We start from the raw sequence: 18,179 nt of genomic DNA on the forward strand, positions 1-18,179 counted from the left end.
ATACTCCAGGAGGCTCTTAGGTGTATGACTCACAAGTTCCCCTGAGAGAGATCCGGCTGGAACCTTCCTCCCACCAGTGTCTCACAGTTACCTCATCTTAACTTGGCATTTTGGTCCAGAGGTGAATGCGAGTGTATTTTGGTGTCTTTAATAGAGGTGCAGTGGAGATGCATATGTAAGAAAACAAAAACAAAAACAAAACACCTGGCTTCATAAGAAAAAAACAACCTGGCTTAAACCAGATAGGATTTTTTTTTTTTTTTCCACTCACATAAGTCCTGCGGTGGTATGAATATCAGAGGTGATTCCTAAAATTTAGTGACCTGGGTCAGGGTAATATGGCTTATTTTTTTTGCTGATAGAAATTTTCTGGTAAGTGTTAAATCTGTACTAATTGCCATGGCTGGCACAGACCGTACCAGATGGATCGTCGAGTCTCCTACTTTTGCAGAGTTCCAAGGTGCCTTCCGTGTTCTTAATTATTAAAGATTAATTTTATTTTGCAGAACAGTCACAGAGAATTGCCAATACCTTTCCTCAAAGGACTATAATTTAAACTTTAAAAGATCAGAATTTCAATAAAAGTCCGAAATTGTTGCTAATGTTTTTACAAAAGCAACCAGATGATGTCAACCAATGGTGCTTATTAAATGCAACCTTTGCAGGAAGGTGAAGCTAGGCCCCCCCCAGAAAGCAAGCAGGTGTGTGGGCCCATCGCGGCTCTGTGGGCCCCCGTCGGCCCCCAGAGCTGTGTCCCTGAGGAATGAGCGGCTCAGAACATGAAAACTGAGAACAGTCCACCTGCGGCCTTTAAGGCAGAACTAGACATTTTATAAACCCGCAGTTTTACCCGCCTCCTCGATCGTGTGTGACCTGTACCTTGTTGGCGCTCTCATGGCCATCAGTTTATTCTGTTCCTTCAGCCAGGTTTAAGTCAAATTAATGTTTTTGGGGCACCAGGGTTGCTCAGCCGGTGGGCTCATGATCCTGGAATCCCGGCCTGAGCCCCATGTCAGGCTCCCTGCTCCTCCCTCTCCTGCTGCCCTCCCCTCACTCATGCTCCCTCTCTCTCCTTCTCTCTCTCAAACAAATAAAATCTTTTTAAAAATTCGTTTCTTCTGTGGCACCAGCACTGCTACTGCATCTCCAGCTTTTCCTGCCCCTATGGAACATCCCACCGCACCCTGTCCATCTTGCAGGTGTGCTCCGAATGCCGTCTTCTCAACGACCCGTCTCCCTGCCCCTGTGCAGACCGGCTAAAATCCAGGCTGGATGCAGGAACTGTCCTGAAATCTGTTCTCCATCATCCTGGGGATTTTCTTTATTTTTCTCTCTGGGTGGATCCTATCCTCCTTACTCTCCATCACTTCTTTGCTCAGTTCAGTCCTTGTTTCAGTGGAACATAAGTTCTAGTAACATCCTCTTTGAAAGACGGTGGCGTGACAGGTAAACTTTCTGAGGCCTTGCGTGTGTGAAACTGTCTTTACTATGATGCCATCACACTTTGTTGCTGGTTTGCTGGGTGTAGAATTCAACGGTGGGGACGCCTGGGTGGCTCAGTGGTTGAGCATCTGCCTTGGGCTCAGGGTGTGACCCCAGGGTCCTGGCATCGAGTCCCACATCGGGCTCCCCACAGAGAGTCTGCTTCTCCCTCTGCCTGTGTCTCTGTTTCTCTCTCTGTGTCTCATGAATAAATAAGTAAAATTAAAAAAAAAAAAAAAAGAGTTCAAGGCTGAGTGTGTCTTTGGAACTCAGCGCTCCCCTCTCTCCCCGCTTCCATTTTCGTGTTGGGAAGTCCATGCCACTCTGTGTGAACTATGACTTTTTTTTTTTGCTCTTAAAACACTTGAAATCTTTTTGTTGTCCCTGGTGATCTGAAACATCTTGGTGTGAGTCTATTTTATCAATTGTGTCAGCCTTTGATAACATTTTTCAATCTATTGATTCATTTTTTACAGTGGTGTGAATTTGTCCTGAGTTGTTTATTTGATTATCACCTTCCCCCTTCTTTTCCTTGTATTTTCCTTTCTGGCATCCCTTTGGATCTTACTCTCTGGATTGACTCCTATTATTTTTTTTTCCTGTCCTATTTTCCACTCTTTTCCCCTTTTGCTATACTTTCTGCCAGGTTGTCTCAATTTGTTTTTTCTTCTTGTTCTCTCCACTATCTCCCAACTCCTACACTGTATGCTTAGTAACTGCTGTTCCACTTTTACCTTCTGGGAGCTATTTTGTTGTTGTTGTTGTTTTCTGAAGGGTTTCTCCCTCCCTTCCCCCAGGGTGCGGCGCAGGCCCCCATCCGGGATACACTTGTGTTCCTTCCTTAGGATGCAGCTGCCCCTGGAAAGTGCCTGCCGGGTCAGGGACTGCGCTTTGCATCTCCCTGGGCGTCGTGTGTTGGGGAGTGAACAGTAGCGTACGGCTTCCTAAGACAAACGGTTGGGAAGTCAGTGTGTTGCCTTTGCCATTTCTGTCATCCTGCGTCCCATGAAGGGATAGAGCTCGAGGACAAAAGGGCTGGAGAAGCACAAATGGGGAGGGAGCCGGAATAACCATGTGCATCAGAGCCCTCCCCATCGCGTTACTAGTCCAACTCCAGAGGTGACTAATAAGTATCTATCACGTTAAGCTCTTGAGATGCCAAGGGCTTGTCTCTATCATAGCAGTTAGTGTTACCTTGATTAAGGTAGCATTTTTTTTTTTATTGGTTCACGTAATAACTTCTGTTTTTTTTCCTCTGAGAACATTACTTCTATTTTTAATTTGATTTTTCTTTCTCCGGCGTGCTCTTGTTCTTCCTCAGGTTGCTTCCAGGGGTGTTTGGTCTGACCGCGTTCTGTCATTGAGATGCTTGCATCAAACATCTTTATTGGCCATTCATATGTGAGACGAGGGCAACAAAACAAAGTCCTCTTTGGAAACTGAGTACATGTGTGGGGGGCATGGACGACAGGCTTCAGAGTAGAGTAATCTGACTAGACTGTTTCCTCGGGGAATCCTTTATGAGAGTGTTTTTAGGGCTTTCTCTTGGGCTTTCCAGGGAATATGCTTTTAACCCCCTGCCTGGATGTGTCGTCTTTACAGCTGGCATTCTCAGAGCCAGGCCCAGGGGGAGATCAGGGTACAGGAGAATGCGGACATCTCAGCATTCGGTATGAGAACGTGCATTTAAGTACTCCATTTTTATTATTTACTTATTTTTTTTTTTACTTATTTTTTTTACTTATTTTTTAATTCTTTCTTTAAATTTTTTTTTTTTTTTTTTTTTTTTTTAGTTTATGATAGTCAGAGAGAGAGAGAGAGAGAGAGAGAGGCAGAGACACAGGCAGAGGGAGAAGCAGGCTCCATGCATGCACCGGGACCCCGATGCGGGATTCGATCCCGGGTCTCCAGGATCGTGCCCTGGGCCAAAGGCAGGCGCCAAACCACTGTGCCACCCAGGGATCCCTTTTTTTATTCTTTTAAAAATTATTTAAATTCAATTTGCCAACATCTAGTATAGCACCCAGTGCTCATCCCATTAAGTGCCCTCCTCAGTGCCCGTCACCCAGTCATCCCAACCCCCTGCCCACCTCCCCTTCCACGAGCCTTTGTTTGTTTCCCAGAGTTAGGGGTTGCTCATGGTTCGTCTCCCTCTCTAATTTTTCCCACTCAGTTCCACTCTTTTCCCTTATAACCTCTTTCACTATTTTATTCCCCGTATGAGTGAGACCACATGATGATTGTCCTTCTCCGACTGGAAGTCCCCCACTTGTACTGTGGCACCTCTTCCTACACCTCTGCCTGGCGGCCCTGTAGTAGGCACAGCCTCAGTTTACCTCTCTGCAGAGTAATCTCGAGTCTGCCTGAGGGGCGAGGAATGGCTGTGCACCTTCACAAGGTTGATGAGCGTCCAAGAGTTCTAGGTTTCTCAGAAAGTGACTTTCAAACAATTCTGCAGTTTTTATGATCACTTTTACCCCTGGGTCTTCTAGAGGTTCTTGGTCCATTAAATCTCGGTCTGTGGGGGATTGTGGCACGTATATTGAGTTGCTTCTCAGCTCTGCCCACTGCTGGCTTGGAATTCAGCTTTCTCAGATTTGCCAAGTAATTTACCACTAATCCAGTTGCTTTCCAGCTTCCAAGACTGTGTGGTCTTTGTCTCCTTTCCAAAAACTCTTTGCTTATGCAATTTTATGCCTTTATTAAAAAAAAAAACAGCTCGTTGGGCTTTTAGAAAACAGCAGGGCTCTATAAATGCATTGATTTACCATGTTTATCTGGAAACTTAAAGACATTTAAAACTAGAACCAACTGAATTTCATAATTTCCAAAGTATCAGGACGTCTAGACCTCTCTTTCCCTCTCGTCTGAATTGCTCGGTGACTCCAGGAGATGACTCGAAGGGGCAGGTCTTGCTTATCATTGCTTCACCAAGAAAGCATTGGAGCACTGGCCGTCCGCTATCAGGACTCCGTCTGCTGCTACCGTCTGTGTCTGTAGCTGGTGTTCTGTGTTGCCCTCGGAAACTGGCGTGGTGGAGCTCGCTGCTTCTGCTTTGTGGGTCCAGTTCCTCGCGTGGGTTCTCCGATGGACGCTAACGTCACTCCTCCAGCCCACGGTGCTCCGGGCCGTCTCTTCAAGCTGCTTCTTTTTAGTTCGTGGTCACACACTCAGCTCTTGTTTCCAGAGTGCGGCCCTGATGGGCTAAGATGAACGTGCAGCTTCAGCTACACGTTGTGCCAGAGCCCAGCCCACTGAAGGAGCCCGGCTCACCAGTTCAGATTCCTTTTCCGAACCATAAGTGGTTCTTAGAGGACCCCAGGGCCTTTTGTTGTGCCGACGCCATCCGAGTGACTATAAGTCTGGACGCTGCCTGAGGACTTCCAGGCCCTCACAGGGAAAGCACTGATTTTTCTGCTTAGCAGCATTTGTATGTGACGTGGAAGGCGAGAGAACCCGGAAAGCATCACTACTCCTCTAGGCAGTCGTGGCAGGGACGCGGGCTTCAGCGGATGTGAGGTCGGGGCCGCTCGATATCCCAGGCCCCGTGGCTTCAGTGCTGGAGGCAGCTCTGATCACTGCAGCACTGTCAAGGGTCCTGCAAACTTCCAAATCTCCGACAGGTAATGGTAAGCCCTGAGTGCCAGTGGCCAAATTCCCTGACTCTCCATTCCTCTGGCATGTCTGACGTTTCGGTGAGCACCGAACTCCTCGTAGTGATTCTCTTTCTGCTTAAAATACTAGAATGACAAGGTCATGACTGCTCTTGTACCCATCCTCTACCATTCTATATTTTTTTCCCTGGGGCTTTGAATGCCTCTTGTCTACACTGAGAGGAGCACAGTAACTATCAAGTGGAAGCTCCTTCATGGGATGTGGCCTGTGGGCTGGAGGTCAAGCTCCCCTGAACCAGGCACGTGAGTCCACGTGTGAGGGAGATTCAGGAGTCAAATGTAAATTATTAGAGGATGGCCTTTATGTTCCAAAGGTTGGAGAAAAAATTCTTTTTTGGAGAAAAAATTGAGTAAAGAATTAAATGAAAACTTTCATATTTTATCCAGAAATCAAACTCATACTGGCAGGTAATGTGTAAATAGTACAGCATCCAGAGCTATAATTCAGTGAGTCTCCACCTGTCTAATTTAAATCTATTATTGCCCCTGCTGTCATCCTATGGAAAAACTAGAAGACATTTGTTGGCCCCCTTTCCCCTAAAGAACCTTAATTATTAGACTTTTTATTTTGTTATGAAAAATTCTCTTTTACCTTAAGTATATTAACAATTAGTGACTGAACCATTATTTTCAATTCTGCTTATTTCTGTCTCACTGGAAGTTTAGACCAAAAATCTCTGAAAGAAGGTAGTATGTAATTCTAGGAGTATAACCTTGTCACATCAGATTTCTTTAAAATATATATATAAATGTTTAAATTCACTGTGCATTGGAAGATAATAGGTCAGATAATAGAACTTTTCTGAATAGTCTTTTCAAAGTAGTTTGAAGTATAGAGTATTACTGATTTATGATTATTTTAATGGGACCTCTTGGTAGATTATAAAAGGATACTCTGATTGACCACAGTATATTCTGATCTCAAATCACGAAAATGTTGCAGTACATAGGCCAGTTGTCCCAAACTTGTGACACATTTTCCTATCAACATATAATTTATTTTGTTTATATAATATTTGGTACCCTGCCTACTCCAGAAAATGAAAAAGGTGTGTGTAATCAAGTGTGAGTAAAATAAGGAAAGTCTAAAATTGGAAAGAGCAGAGAAATCCATGTCCCTTGGTACCCAAGATCTTTTTTAAAAAAGGAGGCAGGTTGGCATAGATAAAAGATAAATTAGTATCACATCCATCCATGATCCATGTCCTCATCTTTGTGCTAGTGTGACGTTGATCAAGTTTCTGAATCTCAGTACCCACTTCTGTGAAATGGGCATGCACTGTGACCTGGCCGGTGGATGCGTTCAGTGACAAAGCCTTAATGAAGGACTCCTTCTCCTTTAGAGCTCCTTGGCGTTTCCTCTAGGATCCCTGGCTCAGGATGAACGGAGACCATTCTGAAAAATACTATCTGCAGAGCAGCCAACTCTCGCTTCCTATTTTTTAAAAATATTTTATTTATTAGAGAGAGAGAGAGAGAGAGAGCACGAGGGGGAGGGGTGAAGGGAGAGAGAGAGAAGCAGGCTCCACGCTGAGCAGGGAGCCCGATGTGGGGCTCCATCCCAAGATCCAGGAAGCAGGACCCAGGACCTGCGGTGGAGTCACCCAGTCAGCTGGCTGAGCCACCCGGGCGCCCGGCCCTCTCCTCCCGTCCTGCTGGAGCAGCTGGAGCAGCTGGAGCAGCCTTAGCGCCGGCCTGTGCCCCTGCAGAGACCGTCCGACGTGCTGACCCCCGCGCCTCCCAGAGCCTGTCCGTGCACCTGTCCGCCTCCTTCGCCCCACGGACTTACTCATCTTTTCGGCCCGCCGGGAGGTCACCTCCCAAGGCCACTTTCAGCTCTGAGGCTGTCACGTCCCGGTGGCGGTGGCGGTGGCGCCGACTCTTTGCGACGTTGCACCTTCTCCTTCCCGGGGACAGAGCTCCCGCAGGCCAGGCGGGGACGCCTGCTTAGCCCCTGTCCGGGAGCTGCAGGCCTTCTCAAATGGCTCTGGCTGCTCCTCCATCTGAACCATCCTTACCTCCGTGGGCTGTTCTCTGCTTTCAAGAGTCGTCTCCAGTCTACTACAATGTTAGGGAAACTTCCAGGCTCTCAAACAAGATCTCCTCCCGACTGCAATACAAGTGCACCTTCCGGCGGGATCACAGGCCTCAACCCAACTGCAGGGATGCGGCCTTAGGTTGGTGTCTGGGGCTGCCCTGTCGAGCTTTCTGGGCGCCAGCAAGTCACCAGGGGCCGGCACCTAATCTTGCTCGTTGCAGCCTCCTCCCCTGGGGGGCTGCGGCCCCTCATCTGTTCACCTCTGGTTTGGACGGATTGCAAGCCTGGTGAGATAATGTCCTAGTTGCAAATACTGCTTCTTCGATGCCTTCTAAGTGCCACGTATTTTATATATTATTTCGTTTAGCTCTCACGTAGCCCAGGTAACATGTGGGTTCCTCTGCCCAGTGGGATTTAGGTGCCATTGTCTCAAACAGTAGAGATTCGGCGGCTCCAACCCCCACTTTCTGTTGGTTCCTCCGTGTCAGATGCCCACGGTTCCCTGTGCCCACAGCCCCTGAAACAGTCGGGCTGCCTCTGTTTGCACAAGTCGCTTTAGTGTTTCTATCACGTCCCCACAGGACACCCATTCTGTTCGCACTGAGTCTTTTAGGATCTGCAGGAAGGGGTCATTTTACTATCTTTTGTCCCCGCTCTGGCACATCATTTCTGTCCCCCAAGTCCCCTAAGGACCCATCAGATCCCTCCTTTCTTCTCATAGTAACTGAATGAAAGTGTTCATTGCTTGAGGTTTCTCTCCCCCGAGTCACTCTCAAGCAATGGGAGAGGGGACTCGGAAAGTGAAATCTTGGTGACATGGTTTGTAGGTGTGAAGTCCTGGTCAGTGGGATGTCGAGGATTCAGGAACGTGGAGCATATGCAAAAAGGCTCTCGCACTAATCAGAATTTCAGAGGGTTGTTCCTCAGCAGACACAACCTGCTGAGGCTGAATCGTGAACCGGTGGAGGGGTAATTAGGGGCCGGTGCCAAAAACAGTGTAGCACGCGGAGAAGACAGCAGAAATACCTCAAATGAATATTAATGTTTGGAAATGTCCACGTAATTGAAATAAATTTAAATGTAAAACGAACGTGAAGAAGGCTAGCGCAGCAGCAGAGCCGCCCACAGATAAATATGTCAAAACACTAGAATTTCCCCGGGGCTGCAGCAGAAACCTGTGCTGTGCGTGGGCTGCCGCGTGGGAGCCGACTGCATTCTTGCTCCGTCCAGGCCACTGCTTTTTGGTTTTCTTTTCTTTTTTTTTTTTTTTCACTACTTTTTGGTTTTCTTATTTGCATCCTTAGCCTGAAGATTTTTGTGTTGGCCTTGTGGATTTTCCCTGGAAATGATGCCTCCATGTTAATTTTAACATCGTTGAAAGTTGACCGACTCACCTAAGTGCCCAGGTTTTGGTTTAGGACTCATAAACTTCAATTTTTAAGTGTTTATAATTAAAAAAAAATACATTGGTGGGGAAAATATCACGCGAGTCCATGTATATGAAGTATCTAAAATTCGCAAACTTCTGGAGGTGGAGAGAAGCACGGGGGTGCCTGGGACTGAGGAGAAGGGGAAATGGGGGATCCCTGGGTGGCGCAGCGGTTTGGCGCCTGCCTTTGGCCCAGGGCGCGATCCTGGAGACCCGGGATCGAATCCCACATCGGGCATCCCGGTGCATGGAGCCTGCTTATCCCTCTGCCTATGTCTCTGCCTCTCTCTCTCTCTCTCTATCATAAATAAATGAAAATTGAAAAAAAAATTAAAAAAAAAAAAAAGAAGGGGAAATGGGAAGTTGGACGTAGGTGAGTGACTAGGTGTACTTGTAGGATGTGAGGTGACTAAGTTCCGGAGCTCTGCTGTCCAGCGTTGGGGCGACAGTCCACGATACTGTTCTGCACACTTTAAAAAGTTAAGACTGTAGGTTTCATGTTGAGTGTTCTTACCACAAAACAAAATAAAAAACCTCCAAAAAGAAAAAAAAAAAAAACAAAAGAAGGGGGAGGGATGAGAAAGCTTTTGGAGGTGATAGATATGTTTATTATCTTGACAGTGGTGATGGTTTGTGGGTATATATGTCCAAGGTCATCAAATGGTTTACAGTAACTGCATCTAGTCTTTTTTTTTTTTTTTTTACATATTAGTTACAGCTCAATAAAGCTGTTTAAAAAAGAAATATGAATGGTAAGGAAACTGTTGATACCTTTTTTCTTTAAGTTGAGATGTGATTGCTAGATAGCATCATATGTGTTTCAGGCATATGATATGATTTGATGTTCGTGTATATTGGCCAAGGGATCACTACAGCGAATTTGATTAACATTCATGGCCAATCACATGGTTGCGTTTTTTCTTGTGATGAGAATTTTTAAAAAAATTTGTTGAGTATCATCGGCATCCAGCGCTGTGTTAGTTCCAGGCGTGTAACATGGAGATCTGACGTTTGTATACGGTGCAGGATGGTCTCCACGAGTCCAGTTGCCGTCTGCCCCCCTGCAGAGCTAATGCAGTGTTACTGCCCACACTCCGCGCGCTCTCTGTCACGCTCTCACGACGTATTTTATACCTACAAGTTTACACCTAATCCCCCAGTCTGTTTTGCTGCCTCTCCCCACAACTGCCCTCCCTTGTGGCGACCACTGCCCTGCTCTATCTGTGCGTCTGGGTTTTATTTTGTTTTGTTTGTCTTGATTTTTAGATTCCACATATAAGCCAAACCATGCGGTATTTGTCGTTCTCTGATTGACTCATTTCACTCAACTTAGTAGCCTCGAGGTCCACGCAAGCTGTTGCAAATGGTAAGACTTCAGTCTTTTGTGTGGCTGAGTGGCACCCCATCGTGTGCATGTGTGTATCACCCCTTGTTTGTCCATTGTCTACCGGTAGACGTAGACGCTGAGGTTTCCATACCCTGGAAGTGACACTGCAGTGGACGTGGGGGTACATACATCTCCTTGAATTAGTGTTTTTGCTTTCTTCAGGTGTGGAGTTGCTACATTACGTGGTGGCTCTGTTGTCAGTTTTTTGAGGGACTTCTAAACTGTTTTCCACAGTGCACCAACTGGCAGTCTGACCAACAGGGAATGAGCCTTCTCTTTTCAATGCATCCTTGCCAATACTTTATTTCTTATCTTTTGGATAATGGCCATTCTGACAGATATAAGGTGATATCTCATTATGGATTTGATTTGCATTTCTGTGCTGATTAATAATGTTGAGCATCTTTTCACGTGTCTGTTGGCCTTCTGAATTCTTTGGAAAAATGTCTGATTAGGTCTTCTGCTCATTTTTCTAATCAGGTTATTTATGGCTTTTCTTTTTGCTATTGAGTTATATGAGTTCTTAATATATTTTAGATAGTAGCCCCTTATCGAATATATGATTTGCAAATATCCTCTCCCTTTCATTGACTTTTCATTTTGTTGATGGTTTCCTTTGCTATGCAAAAGAAGCTTTTTAGTTTGATGTAGTCCTGTTTGTTTGCCTTTTGCTCTTGCCTCTGGAATCTGACACCAAAAAAAAAAAAAAAAAAAAAAAAAAAAATTGCTAAGCCTTGTAGAATAAGTTTGGGAGCTTTCCTTCCTCTTCAGTTTTTGAAAGTATTTGAGATGGATAGGTATTAAATCTTTGAATGTTTGGTGGAATTCAGCACGAAGACTTCTGGTTCTGCACATTTGTTTGTCGGAAGGTTTTTGGTTACTGATTCAATCTCCTTACTAGCAATCAGTCTATTCAGATTTTCTATTTCTTTATGATTCAGTCTTGGAAGATAGTACATTTCCAGGAGTTTATCCATTTCTTCTAGCTTGTTTAATTTGTTAGCATATCATTGTTTACAATAGTCTCTTATTCTTTTCTGTGGTATCAATTGCAAGTTCTTTCTCATTTCTGATTTTATTTGAGCTCTCTCTCTTGTGAGTCTAGGTAAAGGTTTCTCAATTTTGCTTATATTTTCAAAGAATCAGCTCTTAGTGGCATTGATTTTTTTCTCTTATCTTCTTAGCCTTTATTTATTTCCACTCTGATCTTTATTATTACTTTTTTTTTCTTTCTTTCTTTCTTTCTTTCTTTCTTTCTTTCTTTCTTTTTTTTTTTTTTTACTAACTTTGGACTTCTTTTGTTCTTTTTTTGTAGTTCCTTTGGGTATAAATTTAAATGGCTATTTTGAGATGTCTTTTTTTTTTTTTTGCGGTAGGCTTGTATTGCTATAAACTTCCCTCTTAGAACCACTTTTAATGCATTCTATAGATTTTGTTATGTTGTATTTCTGTTCTCATTCGTCTCTAGTGATTTTTAAAATTTTCCTTTTGATTTCTTCTATGAATCAGTATTTGTTCAGTAACATGCTATTTAAGCTCCGTGTATTTGTAGTTTTTTTCTAGTTTTCTTCTCATAATTGAGTCTTAGTTTTATGTACCACTGTAGTCAGAAAAGATACCTGGTATGATGTCAGTCCTCTTAAACTTATTGAGATTTGTTTTTATGTGATCTGTTTTACGGAATGTTCCATGTCGACTTGAGAAGAATATGTGTTCTGCTGCTGTTGGATGGAATATTTGTATATATCTGATAAATCTACCTGGTCGAATTCATTTAAGGCTGATGTTCTTTATTGATTTTTGTCTGTATAATTTATTCATTCATGTAGGTGGGGTGTTAATCCCCCCCCCCCCCCCCCCCCCCCCCCCCGCACTGTTACTGTATTGCTGTCAGTTTCTCCTTTTAGGTCTGTTACAATTTGTTGTGTATATTTTGATGCTCTTACGTTGAGTGCATATATATTTATAAATGTATCTTCTTGCTGGGTTGACCCCTCTACCATTGCATGGTACCTCTTTGTCTTTTATTACATCCTTTGTCGTAAAGTCTGTTTTGTCTTATATGAGTACAGCTGCTCTAGCTTTCTTTTCATTTTTATTTGCATGGGATATCTTTTCCATCTTTTTTCTTTCAGTCTCTGTGTGTCTTTACTTCTAAAGTGAATCTTTCTTTCTTTTTTCTTCAGTAAAGGTCATTTTATTCAAATCACTAAAAATCTGTGATGAAGAGAAAATCTTAAAATCAGCCAGCAATAAAAGACACATTGTATATGAAGAACAAAGATAATAATGACCACCAGAAACAGTGCAGGGCAGAAGACAATCAAAGGGATGTCTTTAAAGTGCTGGAGAGAGGGAGCTTTTCACTTTTTGGCATTCAGAATACTTCTTTATATTTAATTTAAATTCAATTAATTAACATACAGTGTATTATTAGCTTCAGAGGTAGAGGTGATTCATGTCTTCTATAACACCCAGTGCTCATGACATCACGTGCCCTCCTCTATGCCCATCCCCCAGTTACCCAATTCCTCTTCCCTTCCTTCCAGCAACCCTCAGTTTGTTTCCTATGATTAAGAATCTCGGGGGGAATCCCTGGGTGGCGCAGCGGTTTAGCGCCTGCCTTTGGCCCAGGGCGCGATCCTGGAGACCCGGGATCGAGTCCCACGTCGGGCTCCCGGTGCATGGAGCCTGCTTCTCCCTCTGCCTGTGTCTTTGTCTCTCTCTCTCTCTCTCTGTGTGTGACTATCATAAATAAATAAAAATTAAAAAAAAAAAAAAAAAGAATCTCGGGCAGCCCCGATGGCTCAGCACTTTAGCACCGCCTTCAGCCCAGGGCGTGATCCTGGAGGATCACGAGTCCCACATCGGGCTCCCTGCAGGGAGCCTGCTTCTCCCTCTGCCTGTGTCTCTGCCTCTCTCTCTCTCTCTGTCTCTCATAAATAAATAAAAACCTTAAAAAAAGTTTACCTTAAAAAAAAAAAAAAAGAATCTTTGTGGTTTGTCTCCCTCTCTGATTTCATCTTATTTTATTTTTCCCTCCCTTATTCTATGCTCCTCTATTTTGTTTCTTAAATTCCACATATGAGTGAGATCATATAATTGTCTTTCTCTAATTGATGTATGTCACTCAGCATGATACCCTCTAGCTCCATCCACGTCATTGCAAATGGCAAGATTTCATTTTTGATGGCTGAGTAGTATTCCACTGTATATAAGGGAATATATAATCTTGTTTTTTTTTTTTTTAATCTAGTCAGCCACTATGTGTCTTCTGACCAGAGAATTTAGTCTATATTATTGTAATAATTGATAGGTGTCTACTTATTGCTACTTGGTGAATTGTTTTCTAGTCATTTTTGTAGCTTCACTCTATTCCTTTCTTTACTTATTTTTTTCATTGAAATACAGTTCATATGTAACATTATATTAGCTTTAGGTATACAACAATGATTATATATATAACAAATGTATATTTGTTATATACATCCTCACTAGCACCTCTTTTTCCTTGTGTTACTGATTTTCAGCATTCTGACAGATGAGAGGTGATATCTCGTTGTAGTTTTGATTTGCATTTTCCTGACAATCAGTAATGTTGAGCATCTTTTCATGTGTCCATTAATCATCTGTATTTATTCTTTTAGAAAAATATCTATTCATATCTTCTGCCCTGTTTTAATTGGATTATTCAGTTTTGGGTTGTTGATTTGTAGAATTTCATTATATATTTTGGATATTAAATATCTTTTCCCATTCAGTAGGTTGCCTTTTAGTTTTGTTGATTGTTTCCTTCGCTGTGCAGAGGACTTTTATTTTGATGAAGTCCCAATAGTTTATTTTTGGTTTTGTTTCCCTTGATTTAGGACACATATTTACAAAGAAGTTGCTATGGCTGATGTCAAAGAAATTACTACCGGTGTTCGCCTCTAGGATTTTCATGATTTCCTATTGTGTTAAATTTAGAACTTTCATCCATTTTGAATTTATTTTTGTGTATGGTGTAAGAAAGTGGTCCAGTTTCATTCTTCTGCATGTGGCTGTAGAGTTTTCCCAACATCATTTGTTGGAGAGACTGTCTTTTCCCCATTGTATATTCATTCCTGGTTTGTTGAAGATTAATTGATTATATAGTTATAGGTTCACTTCTGGGTTTTCTATTCTTCTTTATTGATTTATGTGTCTATTTTTGTGCCAGTGCCAAACTGTTTTGATCCCTACAGCTCTGTAATAGGATTTGAAGTCTAGAATTATGATGCCTTCAGCTTTTCTTTTCTTTTTCAAGGTTGATTTGACTATTCAGAGTCTTTGTGGTTCCATGCAAATTTTAGGATTGTTCTAGCTCTATGAAAAATGTTATTGGTATTTTGATAGGGATTGCATCAGATGTGTAGATTGCTTTGGTTACTGTGAACATTTTAACAATATTTGTTCTTCTAATCCCTAAACATGGAATATTTTTTCATTTTCTTCTGTAATTTTCAACTTCTTTCCTCAATGTTTTATAGTTTTTAGAATATAGATCTTTTACATTTGATGAGGTTTATTTCTTGGTATCTTACTGTTTTTAGTGCAATTGTAAATGGGATTGAGTTCTTAACTTCTCATTCTGCTGCTTCATTGTTGGTGTATAGAAATGCAACAGATTTCTGTACATTGATTTTGTATTCTATGACTTTTTAAAAACTATTTTATTTATTTATTCATGAGACACAGAGAGAGAGAGAGAGAGGCAGAGACACAGGCAGAGGGAGAAGCAGGCTCCCTGCAGGGAACCTGATGTGGGACTCGATTCCAGGACCCAGGGATCATTTCCTAAACCAAAGGCAGATACTCAACCACTGACCCACCCAGGCATCCTTATATCCTGTGACTTCTGAATTCGTTTATCAATTCTAGCAGTTTTTTGATGGGACTTTAGAGGTTTTCTGTATAGAGTATCACATCATTTGCAAATAGTGAAAGTTTGACTTCTTTCTTACCAATTTGGATGACTTATTTCTTTTGTTGTCTGATTGCTGAGGCTAGGACTTCTAGTACTATGTTGAATTACAGTGGTGAGAGTGGACATCCTTGTTGTGTTCCTGATCTTAGGGGAAAAACTCTCAGTTTCTTCCCCTTTGAGGATGATGTTGGCAGTGGTTTTCTCATATATGGCCTTTATGGTATTGCCTCATGTTCCCTTTAAACCTACTCTGTTGAGGATTTTTATCATGAATGGATGTTGTACTTTGTCAAATGCTTTTTTTTTTTGCATCTATTGAAATGATCATATGGTTCTTATCCTTTATTTTATTAATTTGCTACTTCTACCCTGTGAAGCCATTGGCCCTGGACTTTAGTTCTTTGGAAGTTTTCGATTACTTATTCAATTTCTTTGCTGGTTATCACTATCTTCAAATTTTCTATTTTTTCCTATTTCAGTTTTGATAGTTTATATGTTTGTAGGAGTTTATCCATTTCTTCCAGTTTGTCCAGTTTGTTGGCATATAGTCTTTCATATTGTTCTCTTAAAATTGTTTGTATTTCTGTGCTGATGGTTGCCACTTTTGCTCTCTCATTTGTGATTTTGTTTATTTGGGTCCTTTCTCTTTTCTTTTTGATAAGCCTGGCTAGAGGTTTATCAATTTCATTAATTTTTTCAAAGAACCAGCTCCTGGTTTCATTGATCTGTTCTATTGGTTTTTTAGTTTCTGTATCATTTAATTCTGCTCTAATCTTTATTATTTTCTTCATTCTGCTGGTTTTAAGCTGCACTTATTGTTCTTTTTCTAGCTCCTTTAGGTGTAAGGTTAGGTTGTATATATGAAATTTTTCTTGCTTCTTAAAGTAGCTGTGTATTGCTATATACTTCCCTCTTAAGGCTGCTTTTGCTGAATCCCACAGGTTTTGGGCTGTTGTGTTTTCATTTTCAATTGTTTCTATGTATTTTTAAAAATTTATTTGATTTTTCTAGTTTATCCTTCATTGTTTAGTAGCATATTGTTTAACCTTCATATATTTGTGGGCTTTCAAGTTTTCTTGTGGTTGACTTCTAGATTGTGGTCAGAAAAGGTCCATGGTATGATTTCAGTCTTTTTGTTTTTGTTGAGACCCAATCTGTGACCCAGTATGTGATCTATTCTGAAGAATGTTCCATGTGCACTTGAGAAGAATGTGCATTCTGCAGTTTTAGGATGGAATGTTCTGAATTCATCTGTTAAGTCCATCTGGTGTGTCATTCAGAGCCATTGTTTCCTTGTGTATTAACTGTTTAGATTATCTGTCCATTGATATAAGTGGGTTGTTAAAGTCCCCTACTATTATTTTGTGTTATTATCAATTAGTTCCTTTATATTTGTTATTAATTGTTTTATATATTTGGATGCTCCCATGTTGGGTGCATAAATTTTTATAATTGTATTTTCTTGTTGGATTGTCCCCTTTATTATTATATAATGCATTTCTTCGTTTCTTTTTATAGTCTGTTTTAAAGTCTCACTTGTCTATTGTAAGTATTGCCTCTCTTGCTTTCTTTGGACATCCATTTAGAAAATAAATGTTTCTCTAACCCCTCAATTTCAATCTGAAGGTGTCTTTAGGTCTAAAATAATTCTCTTGTAGGCAGCATATAGATTTTTAAAAAGATTTTATTTATTTATTTGAGAGAGAGAGAGCATGAGCAAGCAGGCAAGAAAGAGAGAGAGCATGAGCAGGGGGAGGGTTGGAGGAAGAGGAAAATGCAAACTCCCTGCTGAGCAGGGAGCCCAATGCAGGAATCTATCCCAGAACCCAGAGATCATGACCTGAGCCGAAAGCAGATGCTTAACCAACAGAGCCATGTAGGCACCTCAAGATGGAATTTTTAAAATCTATTCTGATACCCTATGTCCTTTGATTGGAGTGTTTAGTCCATTTCTTTCAAAGTATTTATATATCCGTATGTATTTATTGCCATTTTATTGCTTGATCTAACATTGTTTCTGGAGATTTTCTCTGATTCTTTCTTGTCTTTGTCACTTTTGGTCTCTTCTTTGCACTCACAGAGTCCCTTTTAATATTTCTTGCAGGGCTGGTTTAGTGGTAACAAACGCCTTTAGTTTTTATTTGGGAATCTTTTTATCTCTCCTTTATTGTGAATGATAGCCTTGCTTTTAGCCTTGCTTCATAGAGTATTCTTGGCTCCAGATTTTTCCCATTTGGCGTATTGAATATATCATTCTATGCTCTATCTTATTTGTCCCTTGTGGTTTGGTGCCTTTCTTTAGTGTTATGTTTACATTCCTTTATATTTTTCTTTTATGTATCTATTTGTGTATCAGTTTTTGCTTTGTAGTTATCATGAGATTTACAATGAATATATCATTGTATATATATAATGGTCTGTTTTAATTGAGAACAACCTAAATTTGAACACATTCAAAACTCTACATTTTTATACCCACTTGTGTTTCATGTTTTTGATGTTTCTTTTTAAATCTTTTTATTTTATGTATTTCTTAACTATTATAGTTCTAGTTAATTTTACTACTTTTGTCTTCTTAACCTTCTTTGATGTTTTGTTTTGTTTTTAAGATTTTTATTTGAGAGACAGAAAGAGCAAGTGGGGGGAGGGATGGAAAGAGAAGGAGAGGGAGAGAAGCTCAAGAAGACTCCCTGCTGAGCACATGGCTCAATGTGGGGCTTGGTCTCACAGCCCTGAGACCATGACCTGAGCTGAAATTAAGAGTTGAACTCTTAACTGACTAAGCCACCCAGGGATCCCATTTTTAGTTACTTTGTAAATGACTAATCCACTGGCTTTCTTATATATTTACCTTTCCTGGTAAGATTTTTACTTCCATATGTTTTCTTATTATTAATTAATGTCATTCTTTCGAGCCTAAAGAAATCTCTTTAGTATTTCTTGTAAGACTGGTTTAGTAGTGTTGAACTCCTTTGGGTTTTGCTTGTCTGGAAAATTTTTTATCTGTCTTTCAAATCTGGATTATAACTTTGCTGAGTAGAGTATTTTTGGTCGGAAGTATTTTTCCTTTTGGTCTTTGAATATGTCCTTTCTGGCTTGCAAAGTTTCTGTTGAGAAATCTGCTGAAAGCTGTATGGAGTTTCCCTTGCACATAATAATTCGTTTTCCTCTTGGTTTTTTTTTAATATTTTATTTATTCATTAGAGAAAGAGAGAGAGAGAGCA

This window comes from Canis lupus, chromosome 33, assembly GCF_003254725.2.
Source record: "Canis lupus dingo isolate Sandy chromosome 33, ASM325472v2, whole genome shotgun sequence".
Taxonomy (NCBI): domain Eukaryota; kingdom Metazoa; phylum Chordata; class Mammalia; order Carnivora; family Canidae; genus Canis; species Canis lupus.